Source organism: Schistocerca nitens, chromosome 2 (assembly GCF_023898315.1).
Source record: "Schistocerca nitens isolate TAMUIC-IGC-003100 chromosome 2, iqSchNite1.1, whole genome shotgun sequence".
Classification (NCBI taxonomy): domain Eukaryota; kingdom Metazoa; phylum Arthropoda; class Insecta; order Orthoptera; family Acrididae; genus Schistocerca; species Schistocerca nitens.
The window spans coordinates 1,077,303,336-1,077,327,478 of NC_064615.1; the positions used below are offsets into that span (position 1 = coordinate 1,077,303,336).

Below are 24,143 nucleotides of genomic sequence, written 5' to 3' on the forward strand. Positions count from 1 at the left end.
TCCCCTTTCTGTCCATTGTCTCGCTGCGTCCGAGAGGCGCGTCCCAGGACCCACGATTCAGCGATGGTTTCGCGAGGGCAAGAGCCACCGAGGCACACAATTGACCCCCGTAAGGGTTTGCTTATGTGACTGACCGCGCAGAAGCCGATCCGGGGTGCTCCCGCCCGCGAAGCCGTGTGACGTCGGTTGGTCTCTGCCAATCGCGAGCCCGCTACCCCCTCCTCGGGCGCACCGCCGCGTGCCCGTACCTTTGGTCATTCAGGTGAGAACCGTGCCAGGGAGTGGATGTGTTTCGTAGTACTCTCCCGCATTCAACGGACTGGCCGTTGCACGCAATCCGCAGTTTTTCCCGGTCACTTCCTGACTCTCGTATTGCACACAGCAAACTTTGTGGCGTCTATTCCTGACGTTTACTGTCGGTTGCGTTGTTTCTCCTAGGTAGCAAAGTTTATTATGGCGCGTGTAGGATGTGGCCAACAGTGAGTATTCCAAGTACTGGATTTATATACCACTTAATGATTTCTCCCCTCAGTATTCAGCAGTTAACGGTTACGTTTCGCGTGGTTTTGGTGCCACATAACGCCAGTGTGTCACTGTTTTGACTGCATAAAGGTGTGTGTGTGTGTGTGTGTGTGTGTGTGTGTGTGTGTGATTTCCATGGTGCAGAACAACAAATTCTTTCACGGCCACTTTTACACCGAAATATGAGATGAAAAAATCTTCAGTATTCTTTCCGCGACTTCTGTCGTTGGAGCAGTACAACGTGAATCCTCATCAGGAATGTAGCCGCTGTTACGCCGTGACAAGTATTACGAAATGTGTGTAAGCGTGTGTGTGTGTGTGTGTGTGTGTGTGTGTGTGTTCAACGTATAGGAGAATGTATATGTCAAATGATCCATTACCCCATTATTTAATAATTCCATATTGTCTTGCATCACACTCTGGGGAACGAATATCCATTGCCGAAGATGACTATCTCTGCATTTATGTCGCAGTATATTAACCGTCTGCTTATTGGTATTGCAACGTTAAAACATTTTCAGTGCGTCTTTCTCCGATAATTCTCGATCGTGTAAGCCATCAGTGTACATGCTCCAAACTCGTCAGTAAATATTTTCTTGTAGTGGCAAGTTTTAAGAAATATATACGCACGTTATTTTGTGTGTGTGTGTGTGTGTGTGTGTGTGTGTGTGTAGATATAAGTGCTTATTGATCGCATGTATCGGAGTGAAACCCACCAGCCGTGGCCGAGACCGGCGTCTAGAACCTTCCATGCCGCAGACTGCTGCCCCCCCCCCCCCCCCCTCTCTCTCTCTCTTTAGAAACCAGTTTCTTGCCACGTACGTGCGTGCGATGCCTGGCAGGTCTCGCCAAATATTCGTTCGTAAATTACCCCTCTTTGCAGTTAAACCTACAGGTCAGGCTGTGTATCACACTAAAGTGCGACACACACTTTTTTCGTTGAATACCTTAGAGGTCTGTAGCAGTAACCCATTGCTAAAAGCAAAAAGAAAACAGTGTCATACTTCCAGTAGTAAGTCGCTTTTCTTTTGTTTCTCTCTTCGTTTTTTCAAAAGCGATCCCCGTAAAAGAGTAATGTTAACGGTTTTGACAGGCGGCAGTCATGAGAAAAACAAAACTTCCCGAGGGTTATTACGCTATATTGATAATAATAAACAAAAAGTTGATGTTCCCGAGGGTGTTTTAATTTTGCATATGACCATGCTAATTCTGTATCCGCATTTTTTTTCGCAAACATTGAAGCCGAATCTAACTTAATAAGTTTCATTCGTGGCTGTCTATTGGTCAGCTTTTCGCACTGCGTGTTCAACGAGTCGACAGAGACGCCATGTCAGTCTTAATAAAAGGTTTAGCTTTTGAGAACAGTCTATACTTAAACATGTTTTATGTTGCAGCGATCACTTTTTTTTTTTTTTTTTTTAGCTGACACTTTCAAGATGTACGTACACCTCGCGCTGTATACCTTATCGCACAACTTGTCTATCGTTATAACACATTATCCAACTATGTAGAATGTGCTTTGACGGAACCTGCAGGAGTGCCTATGATGTCATACTCGATTGTCAAAGTAACTGTTACAAAATTACAAACGCTTCTGACAGGTTTTCGCTGTACTTCGTAAAGTGGTCCCCTTTTCCGCAGCACTTTTTAAAAATCTGAATTGGCTTTAAGTAATCACTCAATTTACACGTTAAGTATTGGCGAAGTAGTAAGGTTACGTAGCAACTCCACCTGCTAAACTTTCTAGCGGTCCTGTTCTAGACTGTATGGTTGCAAACGGGTCTTCCTTCTGCACGAATAACTTATTTGCTCCAGGGGTATTGAAGTGGCTAAGATATCGCGTTGGAATCCTTAACCAGCCATTCTAATTTAGTTCCTTCCTATATTTCTTTTAACGCAACAGCGAATGTCAGAACAGTTGTTTAAGAGTGGCGCGATGTATTTGCTTCATCTATCCATCAACAGAGAGCCTACTCTTCTGTGTGTAGTATAATAGCTGTCACTTCGACGTTAATCAGAAACAACAGTTGCAATAAATAGGTTACTTGTTGCTTCATATTACTTTGCAAGCAAGCCTATACTTTCTGACGGTGCTATTACTCTTGTCCGTGATGTTTGATTTGTTAATGTGAAAATACTAGTGTAGCGTCAATTGAGTCGCAAGCAGTTGAAGAGTAAAAAATTGTTCAGACATTCGGAGTGAATGAATACAATTCGTACAATTGTATGTGGTATGTATTTGGAGCGGGAAATAAATTTGAATGTGTTCCTGCAACGGATGTTAATGTGATAATAACATCCCGTTTTTCTATTCTGAGTATTGCTGTCTATAGTGGCGTACACTCTGCAATGAGTTCATGAAAGCTTTAAACTGTTGTCGGACCATAAGTAGAATCCATACCCTTGCCCTTCGTGGACGGTGCTTTTAGAGCTGTGGCCAAGCCATTAGAGATTTACTCGCAAATATTGTAGCCCTGCGAAGGTTCGTTGCTGGCCCTACGAATGCCCTTCGAGGTTTTGTATGGTACCTGTATAGCTCATTTGGTGTGACATTTATCTTCGAAATCAAGGTACTGGGTTAAAGTGCCTGTCTGGGAAATGATTCTGTTAACCTAAAAAAGTTTTATCCCAATTTACTTTTCAATTAACGGGCCCACTTCACGTTTAAGATAGAATGCAGGCATGAGTTACCTCGTTGGGTGTGTGTAGGCCAGGGGTGCTCAACCTTTTTAGGCTTGAGATACTACTACACACAATTTAGTCGATTTGGAGATCTACTAAGTTAAAAATTAATAGTAGTTTAAGTACAAAACAACACCATAGCCAAAACTAACCACTGTAATGAAACCAAATACATGAAAGGTAATTTTCTGGCCATTAAACGTTGTAGGCCTACTACTCAATTTTCAAGGTACTTCACATGTGAAAAAATTAAAACATACATGATCGTAAATGTTGAAAAAAATTTAGTGAGATACTTGGCTTTACATGCCATAGGCAAGTTTGTTATATCTGGTGACTAATTTGTGAGAGCCAAACTTAAGAGTCTGAACGATGAGCATCAGTCATTTTATTTCTACACTTGGATTTCATTATATTTATCGCTGAAAAGGGTGTCTCACATATATAAATTGATAAAAAAAAGGAAAGAAAAGAAAAAGATAACACGATGCCACCTGTATACAACGTAAGGATAGGTTTTTACACTCACTAATTTCCCAAAGTTGTCTTCATTGTATTCTGACTTTACGAAGATGTCATTCTCAAATCGATCTACTTCAGTATTGCTTCGTGGAAGCCCGAAAACGGAGGATTGTGTTGCCCACTGGGGCGGATCTCGCAGCACAACCTGAAAGCTCTACCCACAACTCTCGCTCTCAACGCGAATAGTAACCTCACCATGCAGGTGGAAAGACTGTTGCTTGGCGCGAGCCTTAAAGGTGGTGAAATGCAGATGGAGACAAAAGGGGCGGAGACAGTGAGTCAGATTTACCGCCTACAAACACCATGCGGAACACTCAGTCAACAAACTCGTATCTTACAGAAAAACTTATTTAAACAGATATCTGACAAAGATTTCGAAAGATCGACTTGTAAAGCCATGGCGATCGACGGGTTGAGCACACTTGATCAAGGGCAAATCCATTGGTGATTGTCTGTCAACAGGACCATAAAAAAAGCCTTTTCATTTGTAGCGTATTCTACTTTGGAATTGGTAATTTTGCAGAACGGACATGGTCGAGGTAAATGCTACCTTGTGACGCGGGCTTTGTGGGGCTACTCCTTGTTTAGTGGTGACGGGCTTCGAACCTTGGCCTCATTTGAGTGCTGCAGTTCAAAGTATACTTCCCGGTCCTACACATCACTGCGAAAGCTGTACGGAAGCAATTTTATTTAATTTGTCTTCGCCAACTTGGCATTGCCTCTACACTTTCACTTGGTAGTTCAGTTTTCAGTTTATTATATAATTACGTTCAATAAACGACGTAAAAAAATTCATTACAGAGGGTCGCACATGTCGTTTCCCTGCCGGCCCTGGCACAAATTCCGCCGCACTACACCAGTCCGTGGTTAGATAATTAACCGCGGGAATTACTCTGTTAAAAAGAAAAAAAAAGGGAAAGCACTCTACGTGCCTATAAAGTGCTCCTACGTTCCCTTCCATTTCGTACTGTTGGATTCCAGTGTCATAAACCGTTCCTATTTTTCCTTCTTAGACTAGCAAGAAGCTGCTCCTCCAGCCATTCTTACAAATGGACATTGAGGGATTTTTCTGTAAAAAAGGAAACGTGCGATCTTTTGTGGTTAAATTTGTGTGATGAGTATCGTTCCTGTTGTGTTCAGTAGTAGTTGACAGCGGGCGAGATCGATGAAGTTACGAGCCTTTTACCGCTTGGAGCATTACGGTAATGCAGTTGCGATTGCTGTGAATATCATGGGGTACTGCTAGCACGTTTAGTCGCTCAGTCATTTGTAGTTGGCAGCCGAGGGGATAGAGTGCGGCGTAGCTATGGGATGAAATATGGTGTTGATCCTTTTGATAAGTCAAGACATAAAGGAAATAAAGACATTAGGGGCCAGAGGGCATTGATTTAAATCAATGGGGAAAGGTGAAAATTTATGGCGGCCCGGGATTCAAACCCGAGTCTCCCGTCTACTAGGCAGATGCGCCGACTACTAAACCTTCCGGTTATCACAACTGCACGGATTACCCTAGCACGCCTCTCGTCAGACGAAAATTCTCATTTTATCCACACACTACTGACGTATTAGTTCTTGCCCATTATCCTCATTACTCCCGGCGTTTGGCCGATTCTCGTAAGAGTTAGAGCTTGGTGTACATCTGCTCTGAAGGGATAATTTGCCGCCCTCACCTTTTGATAAGTGTTTCACATGGCTTTTATAAATACCACGGTGCTGCTGTACAGCTTGGCAACTCCTTTTGATATTAATGGGAATGCTACGATCTGAAAATCTGTCAAGATAATATAATTGTTCACACTTTCTATGAATTTTTGAATTTAATGTTGTTTTTTGACGAGAAATTGGCGTCTTATTCTCGTGGTTTCGTCAGTAACCGTCATGATGTGTGTAATAAGTGATTAGTTCTCTGAAAGTTAGAAAAAAAGATAAAAAAACAACGTCTTGAGGATAGTCTGATAACTACGCGCCAGTTCACACTTATACCCAACGGCGACATTGGAAGTTGAAGACACCACTTCGCGACTGAGACTCATTGCGTTAATTAGTGCATGAATATCACGCTGGTTGGTTGTCCTCAGGTTGTAGGTAAATAACAGCGGTGGCAGAAGAAAAAGTGGTGATGTTTTCTTAGCGTTTCAACAGAATACCCAACTTAGAATGCTGCTTCTCCTAGCTCCTGAATGACAGACAATATGCTTTTTGCCATCGAGAAGTTTTGCCATTGTTTGTAGTGGTGAAGCTGGCTGTTGCCGAACGTTCACATTCAGCTCGAAGGTTCAGTTCCGTTGTCCATGCTGTTGTGAATTCTTGCGCCTATACTGTCCAGTCATATTGTGAGAACCTGCCAAAAGCCTGGATAAACTTCTTTTGCAGAAGGGCCGTTATGAGACGTGTAGGTAGAGAGTCAGTGACGTTCTGGGAAGTGTAGACAGGGATGTGGAGCCATACAGACTCCAGTGCTGTGGCTAGCTGCGCTAGGTTTTCCCGCTGAGAATCCATAGCATGAACAGCCTGATCGAGGTGGTCCAACAGATTCTCGATTGGATTTAAATCCGGGGAGTTTGGAGGCCATTGGAGCACGGTAAACTCATGCTGGTGCTCTTCGAAAACAAGCACGCACCTTGTGAGCTGTGTGACACATTGCATTGTCCTGCTGGTAGATACCATCGTGCCGAGGAAAAATAAACTGCATGTTGGGGTGGACATGGTCCCCAAGGATAGATGCATACTTGTGTTGATCCATTGTGCCTTCTAAAATGACGAAATCACCCAGAAAAGCTCACGAAAACAATTCCCAAACCATAAGGTTCCTTTCTTCCAGCCTGGGCCCCTCCGACAGTTATTGCAGGGTGTTTGCCAATGGAGCCTAAAACGTGATTTATCTGTAAAAACCACATGTGGCCACGCTGTGTACGTCCACTCGCGGTATTGGCGTGCAATTTCCAGCCTTCGTCGCCAGAGAACAGCAGTCAGCATGGGTGCATGAACGAAGCATCTGCTGTGGAGGCACATATGCAGCAACGTTCGCTGAACGTTCGCTGAACGTTCACTGAACGTTCGGTGATGAGACACTGTCGGCAGCCCATTGGTTCATCTGGATGGTCAGTTGCTCAACAGTTGCACGTCTGTACACCCATGCACATCTTCGCATCCTTGGTTCATCTATGGAAGTTTTTGGTGTGCGTAGTCTTCCCGTGCTGGGCCCCTGGTTACGCCAGGCAGACCCATGTCTACCATGGAGGAGTCCGCGGCTCTCCGACACTTCCATGGTCGTCCCTCGGAGACGCCGCTCACCCCGGTTTCCAGTTGCGCCTGATGTTCCGCCCACCTCGCAGCGGGCGAAGGATCGTTTGGATCGCGCCAAGCGCCACAAATCGCCGTTGGATACCAGCGACACTGAGACAAAGTCTGTGCTGTGCCAAAGTTGCCTCGGCGCCGGTTTTGGGTAGCGCCATTTTGCCTTGCGTGGTATACTTAAACCACAGCGGCATGCGACAGTTTACAAACTTAGCCGTTTCGGAAATGCTTCCACCCTTGGCCCGAAAGCCAATGATCATGTCCGTTTGGTCGTCAGATAAATCGCTCCGTTTCAGGATTACGACGAAGACTGCACTGTTTTCCGCGTCGCCCCACACGATTTATACACCATCCACTGCTGATACTGTCACTTGCTGTCTGTGAGTAGATATTGCAGTTGACACCGAACATCGCAGGAGGTCGTCTTAATGTGACTGGACCTTGTATTATACGTATAGACATGGATTTTCACTTGTACACTGTACAGGTTCTGATACTTCATATTGTGCCTAGCCCGACGAGCAAATGAGCGAACCACAAGTACACGTCACATTTTAGCAGGACATGGAGAAGTCTGCTGCGATGAACGCGAGCCTCTGGTGCCAAATTTCCAATTTCTCCCTCGACGCCTCTTGTGCCTACTCGTTACGTGCCACTCCGAACGACCACGGCTGTCCTCGAAACAACTTTCGTATATTCATCTCAACGCCACCACACTTTCTTCCTAGTCTGTTGGGGAAGTGAAAGTACTTGTGTGTTGTTTGCTTTTGTACACCCATTGGGGAAGAGACTTCACGACGTCAGATTCTTCAGACTCTGCTGTGACTTCTACATTTTTCGCGATATCTGTAGTACAGTACAGTAATACAGGTCCTTCAGGCGCAAATGTACACCCAAACATGGTACGGGTTTCACTTCGTTATGTACCGTCTCTTGCTCCGGGAAAAAGTATAGTTATTTTCGTTATTCATGACGGGCTCCTCGTACCTAAAGCAGAGATTTGTGCGATATCAAACGATGTCTTAAACTGCTGTTACTTGACTGCAAGTTACCGACCTTTCCTTTATAATCATCATGGTATTATCTTTTAATTTGTTCTATATTGCATACACATTCCTGTCATAAATAGGCTATTATTTCGTTTCTGTTTTCAGTAGACATGTGGTTTTTGTCTCGTGTGGTTCACTGCCTGAAGTGACTAATAAAGGTTTATAGCTGACATAGGTCGTGAAAGTAAGGTTGTCGCATTCATCGCTTCCTGCGAAGAGACCCTGATTTTATTTAATATTACTGCCACTGTCTTGCTCATTATTGGCACACTGGCCATACAGTTTGCGTGAGATCAGAGTTCCGTTACACTTTAGGTAGACGTTACTGAGCTCGGCACTCTAGTGACGCAGCTTTTTTAACTTATCTCGTGGCTTATCTCGCTGCGACTAATACCTGCCCTATCGTGCGATTCAACACATCTGTGCTTAATCTTCTTCCCCTTACACCCCCCCCCCCTTAACCTCCACCCCACCACCGTCCTCCTCCATAGACACCCACACACGTAGTCCTGACAAACACGGAGATTTCGCGTGTTCGAGACATGTGTGGAGATACTAGTTCGGAAACAGAAAGTGGTCGCCGTGTGACTGCAAGAGAAGTATCGCCGGACAAGGTGACCGGGAGCAAATGTAGTTCATGAATAAACAGAGTTCGAATTTGAGTGGTGATCCATATGCGGCACCGGCTAGTCGCCCAGGCTTCGGCGGCTTGAAAGCTTCTGCAATCTATGTGTTGTTTGCCACAGTGTGAAGCAAAGCATCATACAGGCAGATTCTTATTAATGTTTAAAGGACCCCGAAGCGACGTAGATGAGGCTGAGACAACTAATTTAACATAAGACAAATGGGACCGCAGATTTTGGGGAAGTGCCCCAAAAGTGGTTGACAGATGTTGAAAGAGTGACGCGACCAGATGACGTAGCTCGCCTTACGTACAACGATTGAGCTTGTCGATCCTACCCTCACCAGCAGGGGGCAGTAGCTACACATCGCTCCACTAGGCTACTGTTTCCGAACACCTTTCGTAAATGTGATCTGTTATAACAAAAAAGTTACAAAATTGCCCTCGCTGTAACCAAGCGATAATTTGTTATAATTTTGTGTTTCTTTCATTTTGTCCCTTCTTTTTTTTTTTTTTACAAACTTTATTTGGTAAAGCACACGTAGGTCATTTACTGCTACCGACGCAATTCCAAAGCCTATACTTAACTGTGTGGCAGTACGGTAGGTTTCTGCTATACTGTACTTTGCAATCAACCAGCTGAGATTGCTAGACCGATAAATAAAATAATTATTACCTCACTGGAAACACTCAACTGTCAAACGCGATGGAAAAAAAAAAAAAAAAAAAAAAGCGCTGCCTGCCACACGCAAGGCTCCAAACCTGAGCCACATGCGCTGACGCCACGCACATAGGCACGGAGCCACATCTACGTGAATACTTGACCTAGGTTGGGATGATCAGGTGCGTTAGACCGATAGGCTCCACCGCTGCACGTGCGTTTTTAGGAAAGGCTACACAATTATAGATTTATATCGTTGACGTCAATCTGTTGTAGAAATATGGAACATGTTTTATGCTCAACAATTATGAAATTTTTGGAAAATGAACATCTCCTCTATAAAAGTGAGTATGGATTTCGTAATCAGAGATCCTGCGAAACTCGGCTCGCAGCACAGTGTATGACGGCGCTCAGGTCACTGCCGTGTTCCTTGATTTCAGTAAGGCATTTGACACCGTCTCGCACTGCCGTTTAATGAGCTGACTTGCGATTGGATTCAAGACTTTCTTGCAGTGTGGAAATGAAGCGAGCGTTTGGCGTCATTGGCCGGGAGGCCCCTTACGGGGCAGGTCCGACTGCCTTGGTGCAGGTCTTACTTATTACATTCGACGCCACATTGGGCGACCTGCGCGCCGAATGGGGATGAAATGATGAAGAAGACAACACAACACCCAGTCCCTGAGCGGTGAAAATCCCCGACCCAGCCGGGAATGGAACCCGGGATCCTTAGGACGGCAGTCCGTCACGCTGAACATTCAGCTATCGGGGCGGACTTTCATGCAGTTAGAGGTCAACACATCGCTCTTAACAGATCAAAATCGGCAGATGTAAAGGTAATATCCAGAGTACCTCGGGAAATGTGATATGACCGTTGCTGTCTACAATATATATAAATGATCTAGTAGAAAGCGTCGGATGCTCTTTAAGGCTATTCGCAGACGATGCAGTTGTCTATACCAAAGTAGTATCGCCAGAAGATACTAAGAATTTGCGGAACGACCTGCAGAGAATTGATGAATGGTGCACGCCCTGGCAGTTGATCCTGAACGTAAATAAATGTAACATATTGTACATACACAGGAAAAGAACTCTACTACTGTACGGCTACGTTATTGATGACAAACAGCTGGAGACAGCGTCTGTCGTAAAATATCTAGGCGCTACATCCAGATCGACCTTAAGTAGAATGACCACATAAAACAGATAGTGGGAAAAGCAGATACCAGACTCAAATTCATCGGAAGAATCTTAAGAAAATCAAACTCGTCCAGGAAGGAAGTGGCTTATAAGGCGCTTGTTCGCCCGATTCTTGAGTATTGTTCATCTATCTGGGATCCCCATCAGATAGGACTAATACAGAAGATACAGAAGAACCAACTAAGAGCTGTGCGTTTCGTCACGGGATCGTTTAACTGGCGAGAGAGCGTTACGGAGATGCTAAACAAACTCCACCGGCGGACATTACAAAAGAGGCGTTGTGCATTATGGGAGATTTACTATTGAAATTTCGGAACAGCACTTTGCAGGAGTCGGACAACGTATTACTTTCCCCTATATACATATCCCGTATTGACCACGAGGAGAAAATTCGAGGAATTAGAGCCAGTACAGAGGCTTACCGACAATCATTCTTCCCAAGCACTATACGCGAGTGGAACAGGGTTGGAGGGTTCAGATAGTGGTACCGAAAGTACCCTCCGCCACACACCATTATGTGGCTTGCGGAGAATGATGCATATGTAGATGCGGCGAGGTACGCCATCTGGTGACGTTACATGTTCATCCAATTTGGAGGTATTTCCCGACATTTGCGGCTCCCGTGTGTCTTACATTAAATTACTTGTCTCAGCGTAATGTACGTCGCTTCGAGGTTTTTTAAACGTTACCAAGAATCACCCTGTATAACAGTCAACTCTTAATTCATTGCTACATCTTTCTGCTGAATCTTTCCAGATTTACGCAGTTCTTACACGCGCTGAGATGCCACTCACAGAAACCGTCCTAATGTGGGAGGTTGTTTGACGGGACGCCTCAGTAGACCAGTAGTTAACTTTCTAGAAAACTGATGCTCGATCCAATTCCCACGGAGTACAATTTTCCGAAAGTAGTTGCTCTACAGTGCGATCACTTGTTCTCGTAAGGCCTGCTGCGCAACTATTACCATCAGCCAGCTTACGCCCTTTGCTGACAATTCGCCGAAAGGGCTTCAGGTCGAAAGATTCGTACCATGACCTAGTTAAACAAGGTACGATCCTGTTATAACAAGAGCTGAGTGTGCCTTAGATTCAAAAGAACAGGAAGACTCTATGATACCCATGGGCACATCTTAGTATCCTTATAGGTCGGGGTTGATAGGAGAGGTTCAAAGGATTTTCTTTACAGGTATAGGGAGAGGCCCGCATACAAAGACATTTCCGAGTGTGGATGAGGTCACGATTCTTGACTAATATATATATATATATATATATATATATATATATATATATATATATATATATATATATTTTCTCAGTGAAACGGGGTTGGGTTTTCCCTCTCTTGCGGCGCCGAGGCGATCAAGTCTGCTGCAGCCTTTACTCGCTCGTAAGAATTTCCGGAGATGTATCAGCCGCGTGAATAATGGTTGATCCGGTGAAATCCACTCATCAGGTTTTCTCGGTGAGATTGGTTAATGTTGTGCTTGCAGTTGTTCAGCGAAACTGTTCATTCCAGTTCGTGCACAATAGTTCGACGACCGATCCAGTCACTTCTAGTGCTGCGGTGTTGTTATGCTCTACCGCGCTTTGTTGGAGTTTGGTTGGATTCCAGGCAACTAGTACGTATAACAACACATTTCGCATTATTAGAAAAAGTCGACTGGAATATTGTGCATAAAATGGAAACAACTCGGGTGGAGGGCGTCATGCGCGTATTTAAACATTCACCAAGATTAGTGCTCAGAGCTGCCTGAAGGTAATTGCCTGTCTGCAGAAATACCAGCCGTAATTCTTCTGGTGCAGTTTGGTTGAAATCGCGAGATTTCCGGTCGTTTTACGTGTAAACTTTTCAGCTTCGGCAGCTTGCAATAGTTACAGAATAGTAATTTATAATTCGAGGATGAAGTTTCGGTGCTACTATCAGCGTAACCTGGTGAGAGCCACTTTGCTTCCTATTCCTCAGCACATAGCACTCTCATTAACCGCACTGTATTTTCGTCACTGAAGCGAGCCAGCAGAAAGGCGGCTGTCTTATATGTAAATGTATGTAACTGTGATTCTAGGAAACAGCAGTGTGTCCTCATGTCGATCACCCCAAGTTTGGATAGCTGTCTACATGTATTCAAGCGGAACCCCGTTGGTCCAAATATTACCCTTACACTGCTCTATTCGTTTAAACGCTTATTTACATTTTGGCAAAGTAGGTAATTTCTGAATCAGATTTGAAATTATTATCTGCTCCTGTATTATGTAAGAGGACACTCATCTACCACTACAGTCTTGCCCCGCTCCCTCCCCCCCCCCCCCTCCCTTCCTCCTTTTATGTTCTATTCGTGAATGGTACGCGGAAAGAACGACTGTTGATCATCTTTCATAGGAACCCTATTTTTTCTCAATTTACTATCTTAGCCATTTCGAGAGATGTATGTGGGAGGAAATACAACTCTTCTTGAAGCACAAGCTCTCGGAGTTTTGTGGTGCACAACACCCTGATGTTTTTGTTCAGCGTCCAAAATTAGCAAATACAATCCACTCGGTAGGCAGAATTTTGTTGTTGAATTCACCGAGCGCGCTACTCACTGTTCTCTGTCGGAGCATTCTGACTTTCTTCAGTTTCTGTTTGTCAACAAAGCTCTGTTGTTTTACAACTGCTTCAGCGGTCGTTCATTACAATCCATTTCATCTGCCAAATTTGTAGTATTCACCGTGCAGGGCAGTTTAATGTGAAACCTCTACGTAAGTCTAACTGCCTGAGGAGTTTACTCCACGAATCTAATGCGAAGTTACAATGTTTTCAGACCGCATGTAACAGTCCCCGAAGCTGAGAGCGCCAACCCGGCACATACACTGTAATCTCGTTAAAATGAGATAAAGCCGCTTTATCGCATTTTCGGCGATCCCAGAGTTTGTTCTAGACCTGTAATAACCGGTACTTTTCCTTTCGGCTAGGGCCTCTCGAAAACTTATCTCGATTTTTGTAGTTTTCCACTGTCGAAGTATATCGGTCGCCGCTCTTCACCGCACGTGCTGTCTTACAAGACCTTGTTGGAGAGCGGATGATGCAATATTTATTTTAGAGCAGCTCTCCATTAACAACTGACACTAGACAGTTCATTTACACAATAAATAAACTGATGGAACGTTGTAAGTTGAGTAAGGAGGACTAAGAATTTCGATCTTCTTCTTTTTTTTAAATAAAAAAAATCCGTGACATAATTACCTTACCTGGACCATTTTCATCATTTCAGTCACTTTCCAGTCAGTATGCATCAGCGGTTACGTGGCATATCCGGGTGCCTACCTGGGGAAAAAACTACTACCTACTGATCTGAGGATCACTCTTTGATATGCTCGAAGCTGACCACTTAATAATGTAAATAGGTTGCGCTAGGAAATAAACAGAGTTACAGTGTAATAATCACGGGAGTATCCATTAGACTGTCGCGGAGTAAGTGTAAACTTAAAGTACTGAGTTAGCTCTTTTATACGTAATCCAGTTTGTACAGTCGATAATATCTCGTACAGGGTGTATCAAAAGGTATGTTACAAGGCGTGGTGGTTGGTATGTGGGTACCCTGTGACCATATTGTGCTAATAAACTTACTTTCGGAAATGCTTCGTTTGCTGGCAAGCGTCTCTGTAGCGCGGAGGAATATGTAGGCAGTTCGGGCCACACAAGCTACGCAAGGAGTAAAGGACAGAATGTACATTGGCTTCAGGAAGGTGCTCAGTATGACACCCACCCACAGTACGTGACCACACGTCAGTCTACTCAAGATACAAAACAAGAGATTAATATCTAGCCGTCGAAAGTAAAAAACCCAACCAACGGAAAATTACAAATTTGCCAGGTGCGAGTAGAACTCACGCTATGAGGGCTTCTTACAAATTTAATTTTGCATATACACTGTTCATACACCATCGACAATGTTTTAATTTCACGTTTGAAGTCGGATAACAAATAAGACTTTTTTGGTGTGATACAATTACAAAGTAACTTTTTCTGATTTTTTCCCTTTACTTGTACTGTCAGAACATGCTTTCTGACAAATTTTCTGATTCTAGGTCCACGGGAAGTACTCTATACGTTTTTATGAGTGAGTTTGCGAATATCAAAATGTGTGACATAAATGGCCATATCTTGTGACTGCATTGACGTAGAAGCTTAACTCTGTTACACCACCAAGGGTCCATAGATCTCTGTATGTAACAAATTTCAGATGTCTACGCGTTCCTGAGAAAAAGAGTTTTTAACAGTCGGGCGTACATACGTACGGACAGACAACAAAGTGATGCTCTAAGAGTTCCGATTTTACCCATTTGATGTACGGAAACCTAAAAAGGCGAAGCGATCATCAACTTGAAGGTTGGTTTGAACAACACTGCTTTACTAGGCGTGCTCCTGTTGCAGATGGTGCGCCACTGCCTTCCTTCGATTTTTGAATTTCCGTTGCCAGAGGTGAGTGAAGTAATAAATGACAACTGTCCAGCGAAGCCGTGGATCCCTAGTCTGGTGCTTTATCACTGACTCAGGTAGCCACATGGCACGTAAAAAAGAAACACAGCACACTGCTCTGAATGCGTCCACCGGCCATCTTACGAGACCGTTACATTTTACCGCCACAGCATTCACTCGTTTTAGAGCAATGGTTCCAAACCTTTCTTAGAACATTACCCCGGAGTGCAACTGAACACGTGCGTGGAAAAACGGGCTAGCCCTCAAATGTAAAAGCTTAGATAAGCCATATTCTGGGGTGAGACTAATGTCAATTTTGATAGTGGCCGTACCCAGCAACAGATGGAAACACTTATGTCTAAGCGTCTACATCTGAGGACCAGCCCGACTTTCCGCGCATGTCCTCAACTAGACCCACGCCTCCCCCACACTATCGCCAACTTTAGCACCTAACTAAACTCTAGAATGAAAGATTTCTTGGTACGCTTTCATTTTGAAAATGATGAAGGATGAATGATTTTTTTTTTAAGAATGAATGTCGAAGGAATTGTGCTGCAGTAAGAAAGCTAACTATCCACAGTGAAGGTAGACACGTGTTACAAAAAATAATTTCCTGCATTACTCCTCTCCATTGCGGCAGAAATTTTAAGATTTCGAGCTATTATTGCTTTTTGTCTGACCACAGCCACTAATAATAATAATAATAATAATAATGATAATAATAATGTGTACAGCACTATAGTGTCCCGTATGTAATTACTGGGGTATCGTGCTGTCAGTTAATTCATTTGTTTCCAAGCGAGTAAAGAAGCAATTTCTAGACTACTGCAGGTACTATCTGCAATTTGGCGAAGACATTTTCTTGAGATATTTAGTATTTATTACGTATATATCTCAGTTTTATCATCAGCTATGTTCGGGACAAGGTTTAACATGCGTGTGATGGATTCAATATGTGAGGTACCTGTAACCTCCATTGTACTAATGTTACTGCTTGAGAAAAAGTAATTATTGATAACATATAATCTGTATTAGAGACTTAAAAACTGTGATACGAGTAACGATCTTTTAAAAATAATTTAGTTTAGTGACCGAAACAAAATCGAATCGTTTAGTTTTTACCCGTCAAAAAATTTCATTTTACCCCTCTGGGCGTAGTTACCCCAGGTTGGGAACCAATATCTTAAAGGGTGCCAAAAACCTTTCTGATTAGACCGGCACACGTCTGACCTGTTTTGCCACCCGTTCTACCTTATTGACTGCTTTGTGATTGATTGTACTGCAGAATCCAAGACTACAGAAGTTTTCGTACGTCGTGGAAATAGGCTACAGTAAAGAGGATAGTTCTCAGCTCTGTTTCAGAACGCCATTCCCGAAACGTTCACTGACGTACGACGCAGAAGTTGCGAAAATCACTCTTTTTTGTCTTGTAGCAGATAACCACGCTGTACTCCAACGCGCCGTCGTATATCTCGATACCTTGAGGGGTACGTACACAATTGCGGCCAGCTGCATGTTCCCAGACCTGACGTCTTTGACCTGTCCGTCAAGTACCCTACCTGGCCGTGAGACGGTGTGCAGTCAGTCTACGATTAGAACCGGTTTCCGCGCGTAGAGAGAAGCGAGGTACTCGTGAGCTATGTTTCGAAAACACCTACGCTGTCGTTTATTATTGTCGCAATCAAGTGCACGGTAATAAAAAATACTTCCACCGATTTCACAAGACTATGTCTTGTACATGAATGAAGACAGAAACTGCAGCTAAATGCGGGAGTACACGTGTTTATTTGGAAAAGAACCATCCGATTTTACAAGGGTATATCTCTTACTTACATGCACGTAAAACCTTGGGATGCTTTTTAAAATTACGTTTTTTTTATTTACCTTTTACAAATGTTCAGTGTCGCTCTATCGGACGCACGTCAAATATTCAAACCTTTATGTTATTATTATTATTATTATTATTATTATTATGGCCTTTAGTCCAAAGACTGGTTTGATGCATGCCTCCATCCTACTCTATCCTGTGCAAGCCTCTTTATTTCCGAATAACTATTGCAACCTACATATTTCCAAACCTTCTTACTGTACTACTCTAAACAATTTTTACCCCCTCCCCTACTTCGCTCCAATACTAAATTAGTGATCCGTTCAGGTATCACAACGTGTCCTATCAACCGATTCCTTCTTGTACTCAAGTTGTGCCGCAAATTTTCGCCTGTGATTTTTCAGTATGAGTATAAAAAAGAACTCAGGAGCGCTCAACCACGTGGTTATCAGCGCCCTTAGAAATACTGTAGGAAACGAATACGGATAAAGGAGCGAAAAATCTTGTCACACCATAGAAGTAAACTCACAAAATTAGTTCCACACTCCAGTTCCATTCAGTACCACCTCATTAGTTACATGATCTACCCAAATTGATCTACAGCATACTCCTGCAGCACCATATTACAAAAGCTTGTATTCTCTTCCTGCCTGAACTCCTTATCGTCCACATTTCACATTCATACAAGTCTGCGCTCCAGATGTTCAGGCAAGACTTCCTAGCACTTAAATCTAGACTGAGGCGACGGGAGTCACGGGGTACCTTCATTCATATAGTAGACACTCTTGTGAGATCGGATGTAGCTTTCTGAAACACCGTGTAAAACTGAAGCACTAGGAATTCGCAGAAGCAAACAAGTACGCTGTATGAAAGTTCCTTCAGCAATGAAGGCTGCCACGAAATCTGATTGGCCTCTGGTCTCCCGCCTTACTCCGAGTACAGTGTTGCCGTGTCAGAAGCAAGGAGAAATACTGCATCTTCAACTGAATTTCAGGTTGCTCGAAAGACAATTAGAAACTGTTCAGCCGCTTTGAGTCGTTTCATGCCGAGGTGCTGGAGATGGGATGATGTCCCATGTTGTTAGCGTGAAAAGTTTTATTCCTGCATTAGTACTTACAAGGGGAGGCCACGACGTTTGGAACGCGGATTTACTGCAAACTTCCTACACTCGTAGTAGTCCATGAGGACGACAAAATGTGTAAGCAGTAGCGCGTACTTCTCAAGCGTTATTGAGAAAATCGCAAGATAATTTCGGTCGTCAAATATATACCTGTGCGTGGCCATTTTTACCAGGAAGCGGCGACAGCCGACTGGTTAGCGTTCAAGCCCCGTAATCGCTGGACAGCCGGATCGAGTCCCGTTTTTATTCCTAACACAGTCATTTTCTTTAGTATTTATATTACAATTGATCTAATGGGAAAAATACGTGTAATCAGATGAACTTTTATTAAATTTACAATGTTATTTGGCAGTCTACAATTTTTTATTATCACAAATAATATAATATTCATAAACTATCGACTAGTAAACGACCAAACGCATAAAGTGATACTGAGAATGTATGCTTGTTCGCGATTTGAGAAATCCCTTGTACCTGGAAGCAGCCCGAAACGACTTGTTACCTCCAAGTTTTGGCCGGCACAGACGGCTTTCGAAACATGTACAATTAATCGTTGCTTTCGACATTACGAGTACAAGCTGGAGGATGGTATTTTTCGTAAAAACATGGAAAACATAAAAGTTAAACGACACCTGCGGCACTGAATAAATGCTATGTTTCCGCATACGCAAGGTCTTTTGAAGTTTTCCGTGGAAAAACAAACCTCGTTGTTAACATTTTTCAAAACCCTCTCTTTCAGCCGATAATTTGGAAGCAAACCATGCATAACGCAGCATTTCCTTATATATCGGCGCTGATAATTGGTCATGCAGTATCGTGTGTATTTTAATAGCGTCTTCACGAGAAGCAATTTCTCGTTCTCTTTCGATTAAATACGAACAATTTTGAAGACACGGAGAAGCATACATTTTCAGTATCACTTCATGCGTTTGGTCGTTTACTAGTCGATAGTTATGAATATTATATTATTTGTGATACTAAAAATTTGTAGACTGCCAAATAACATTGTAAATTTAATAAAAGTTCATCCGATTCTTTAGATCAATTGTAATATAAATCGTAAAGAAAATGACTGTGTTAGGAATAAAAAAGACTGACGAACGGGACTCGATCCTGCGATCCAGCGATTACGGGGCTTGAACGCTAACCAGTCGGCTGCCGCCGCTTCGTGGTAATAACGGCCACGCCCAGGTATATATTTGACAACCGAAATTCTCTTGCGATTTTGTCAGTAACGCTTGAGAAGTACGCGCTACTGCTTACACATTTTGTTGTCCTCATGGAGTACTACGAGTATATGAAGTTTGCAGTAAATCCGCGTTCCAAACGTCGTGGCTTCCCATTGTTAGTCTAAGACTGCGTCTTAGGTATATCATGGCGTGAACTGATTCGTAACGAATGAATGTGACCTAATGTTAACTCCCACAACAGATTTCGCTGGCTGATAATGTTGGTAGTACAGAGTAGCAGTGGACGCATTGTTGTGTCATCGACATCTATCATTTCTGGCCTCCCCCCCTCCCCTTCCCCCCCTCAAATACCACTGTCGTCTCTCTCTCTCTCTCTCTCTCTCTCTCTCGTTTTTAGTGATCTGCAGCCGTTTCTTCCTCCCCAAGGAGCCCCTCCGCTGTGCGCTGCGACCTTCACCGAAGACTTCTGCTTCGCGAGGCCAGCCAGGCGTGTACAGGAGCAACGAAGCGCCCCGAAAACACGTGTCCCTTTGTCGCTGCTCACGTAGCTCGTCTGCGCGTTACGGGGCTGGTCCTGACAATTTTTCGTCGAACGTTGTGACAGGCGACGAAACATGGCTTCGAACCGGAAACAAGCGGCATTCCATGAGGTGGCGTCACATCACATCTCCTCCCAACAAAAAGTTCAGCCGGCCGCGGTGGTCTAGCGGTTCTGGCGCTGCAGTCCGGAACCGCGGGACTGCTACGGTCGCAGGTTCGAATCCTGCCTCGGGCATGGGTGTGTGTGATGTCCTTAGGTTAGTTAGGTTTAAGTAGTTCTAAGTTCTAGGGGACTTATGACCTAAGATGTTGAGTCCCATAGTGCTCAGAGCCATTTGAACCAAAAAGTTCAAAGCCACACCCTCAGCCAGTAGTCATGGCGACGGACTGCTGGGACTCTGAAGGGGTTATTATTCTGTTTGATGTCCTACCTCATGGTGCGACGATCAACTCTGAAGTTGGAGAAGTGTAGAACTGAGCTTGAATGGCCTATGGGTACGCCATTCCATGCTGCTTCAACGCTTTGCCAGAATTCATCAGGTGTGGCAGTTGCTCGGCAGAACGTTGTGGCCAAGGCTACAGTTGAACACCATCTGTGTCGAGTAAGGTCAGCACGGACAACTTGAGGTTTTGCGTTATCCTGTTGACAGCCAACATTACGGTGACCTCGAGGACAGACGACAGACACTGGCCATAACGCTTCGGAAATGTAATGCCTACTGTCCAAATTAATGGCTATGCCAATCAGAGGTGATAGTGCCGTGTGCCCAGTGGCACGCCAGGTGTTGCGCCCGTATGAGGATGACGAATCCAGTATGGCAATATTTGCTCACCTAGGACGCTCAGTAAAGGGACTCGTCGGTTGTGATACTATACACAGGATCAGGTCTCGTCTGAACTGACATGTAGTCGATGCGCGCATTACTCTCTGTTACGTTGTCAAGGGAAGCTGCAACCATGGGCATCGTGCTGACTGTCCATGGTGCTTCAAACGTCCTCCGACTGCTTGTGTGCATACTTATTTGTCCTTCTGCTCACAGACCTTTTTATCAGAAGATACGTGGCGAGGCTGTACGATTCTGCTAGGGCAAACAAACAGTGTGGTAGTCCTCTCGGGTGCTAGTCGCGTGGGCCATTGAAATCCTGCATGAATTGAGTACGATCGTCGTGAGCGCATCAATTCATTTCCGTGTAACATTCGTCTGATCCCTACCAATATGAGCAGCAGTTTTGTAGAACAGTAAACCACGACTCGATACGCTACGATATTGGTATAGTTTAATTCGTATGCTGTTCGACATTTTTCCTTCTTACACTAGGCATAACACGATCTTCTCAGAAACAAACAATATTCATAAGCGATTTCTGAATCAGAAACCTACTGCGTAAGTTTTTCTTGTACAGGGTATACAGAACTAGCGACATGCCCCAGCTTCGCACAGGTAGCACCAAGTGTCTACAGCCGGATCACTCGTGTGCCATACTTACTCACTCCTTGGCGCTACAACCCATGTAGGGCCTCGGTCTCTCTGATGATCACAGCCCAATCCTGACCATTTGCTGCTCGTTTCCTTCACCTCCTGACTCCAATCTATCTCAAATCATTTTCCACAGCCTCCAGCCATCGTTTCCGGGGTCTCCCTTTCTACATCTACATCTACATTTATACTCCGCAAGCCACCCAACGGTGTGTGGCGGAGGGCACTTCACGCACTTTACGTACCACTGTCATTATCTCCCTTTCCTGTTCCAGTCGCGCATGGTTCGCGGGAAGAACGACTGCCGGAAAGCCTCCGTGCGCGCTCGAATCTCTCTAATTTTACATTCGTGATCTTCTCGGGAGGTATAAGCAGGGGGAAGCAATATACTCGATACCTCATCCAGAAACGCACCCTCTCGAAACCTGGACAGCAAGCTACACCGCGATGCCGAGCGCCTCTCTTGCAGAGTCTCCCTTTGCTCCTTTTGCCACCTAGATCTCCTTTGTAAACCTTTTTGACAGCTCTATCTTCCGACATTCGCTCTACACGGCCCAGCCATCTCAATCTGTTACACTTAGTTTCAGTCATCAAGTCAGTATATCTATACTGTTCTTCCAAATCCTTGTTTCTCCTTACCCTAGATTGCCCCGCCTCATACTTCTGTGCCATAGCGCTAGTAAAGTATGTACAAAAACTTTCCTCGTGTATCAGTCTGCCTGTTTATGAAACCTGAGAATCGCCTTCACATACAGGCAGAAAAACGCGACGGGGGACTTAAATTCATAAAATGTGGTGATGTGGGGCTGCACCGAAATGCTGTTGACTTGTATACCCAAGTATGTAGTTAACTTCATGAGATGCTTTCGTCCAAACTCGCGGAAGATTCAGTGGAAGTAGAGAGATTTTCAAAGAAAGCAGTTCCCAATTTTTCTGATTTTCAGACACATTTTTAAAATTTTACTACCCGAAGAGCTATATGTTTCGTGTGGTAAGTAAAATAATAATAAACACAAGTACCAGTAGTGGAATTTTCTCTGTATGGAATACGCAAACAGTCTTTAAGAAGCACTCGTGGGGGAGGAAGTAAAAGCTAATATATTTACACTTCATATTTTTGGCGTGTCAGATTATTAACGGTACTCTCTAACATAAAACAGTAATATTGATAAGTGTGAACAGGGTCTTTACTTAAAATGTGCTTGCTCCAGTTTGTCTGATCGCTTGAACGAAGGAGTAGCATATTACGTTAAATTTCTGATGGTTCATTAACAAAAGACTGCTTTGATGAAGACGATATCAGCTTTTTTTGCACAACCGACAGGTATGGTCAGCAGACAAATATTGGTTCTCTTTGTGCATTTGCGCTGTTTAGGCTTTTCACGAACAAACATTCCTCTCAAGACTGTGATGCTGCGAAGCACGTCGCTATCCAGAGATTTGACTATACAGCTTAGCGAGAGTCCAGTCTTGTCGTTTCCGTGCTTGCTTGTAACGCGATGGTACTCCTGTGCGTGTAAGCTAGCAGGAAATTTCCCCGAGGAGAACTTTCCAGTACTGAACGGGAGAAGGGACGTTTTATGGAAGTGCCCTTGTTTCGCCACACACGACTCTAGAACTACGGGCTGAACGCGGAAACCACAAAGACTTCCGCAGCAGCATTTCGAGTGTCACGTCGACAGTTGTTTTCTTCCGCAGTCTGATATCCGTCCGTGACAGCAGTTAGGCAAAGATTTCGTGGCAGGTGGCATGTACGAAGTGCTACCCGAAACTTCCGAGAATTTGGATACTGCGCCCACACAATCAGCAGCACAAACTTCCGTCGCTAGGAGACTCCAGTTGTGTATTTCAGCTGCCAGTCAGCCACGTAGATTCAATTTGAGTGCCTCGTTGTAAAAGCTGATGCTGATTCCCGTTATACAGTGTTCTATTGCGTCTCCGAATTTCGAAATGGCTGACTCTGAAGGGGCAAAGGATCTGCATTACGTTTTAAGCTCCGCAAAACTGCAGCTGAAACGTACCGCGTGCGAACGGTGGCTGTGGTAAGCAAGCTCTGAACAAAGCAAGAATATTTTAGTTGTTTAACCTATTTAAAGATGACCGAGAGTCCGTGAAATAAGACACACACGCTGCACGACCATCATCATATGCAGCTGCGGGAACTATCACGGAAGTGCGTGAAATGATCCGTAAGAACAGAATGCAAACAATTCATGATAGTGAAATCGTTAGAATTTCGTACGGGACATGTCAACGCAGTCTAGCTGATGAACTGAACATGAGATGAATTGCAGTGAAGTTGGTACCCCGTCAGATACAGATGTGCGCTAAAATGCAAACAACAGTTCGAGATGGTTCAGGTTTTCTGCCTACTATCATAACTGTTGATGAATCGCGGTTATACGGTGATAACTCTGAAACAAAACAGCTGTCTTCGCAGTGGAAGAACCCCTGCGGCCGTAAAGGCACCCCAAGTTCGCAGCATTAGCAAGCCAGTGCTAATGTGTTTCTTTTTGACGTTAATGGAACTGTTCATAAAAAAATTTCTTCAGAGTGGTCAGCGGTCACAGGGAAGTTCTACTGCGGTGTTCTGGGAAGACTGAGGGAAGATATTTGACGCAAAAGGCCTGAGAGATGGAAGAACAAAGACTGCGTTCTGCAGCATGACAATACACCTGTCCACATCTTGCTCATTGTGATGGAGTTCCTGGCAATAAATAACATGAGGACATCTGTGGCCTACTCACCCTATTCGCGTGATGTAGCCCATTGCGATTTTTTCTGCTTCTCAAAAATTAAACAGAAGTTAAAAGAGTGGCAATTTGAATCCATAAGACACTTCAACCACTGCTTGTAAGAACGAGAAAATCGCTGAAAGCGTTGCATGCGAGCACGAGGGAAGCATTTTACTTTTTCCTACATATGTCTCGCGGAAAGACAGTGAAGATAAAAGATAAAGAGACTCCAGCCCACATGGAGG

The 24,143-nt window shown here is 44.1% G+C and overlaps 1 protein-coding gene across 1 annotated transcript in view; it reads right to left on the reverse strand.

The window, feature by feature from the left end:
* Positions 1-24,143, reverse strand: part of LOC126237474 (facilitated trehalose transporter Tret1-like) — a 347,188-nt gene that overhangs the window by 34,931 nt on the left and 288,114 nt on the right. The gene's annotated exons all lie outside the window — the stretch shown is intronic.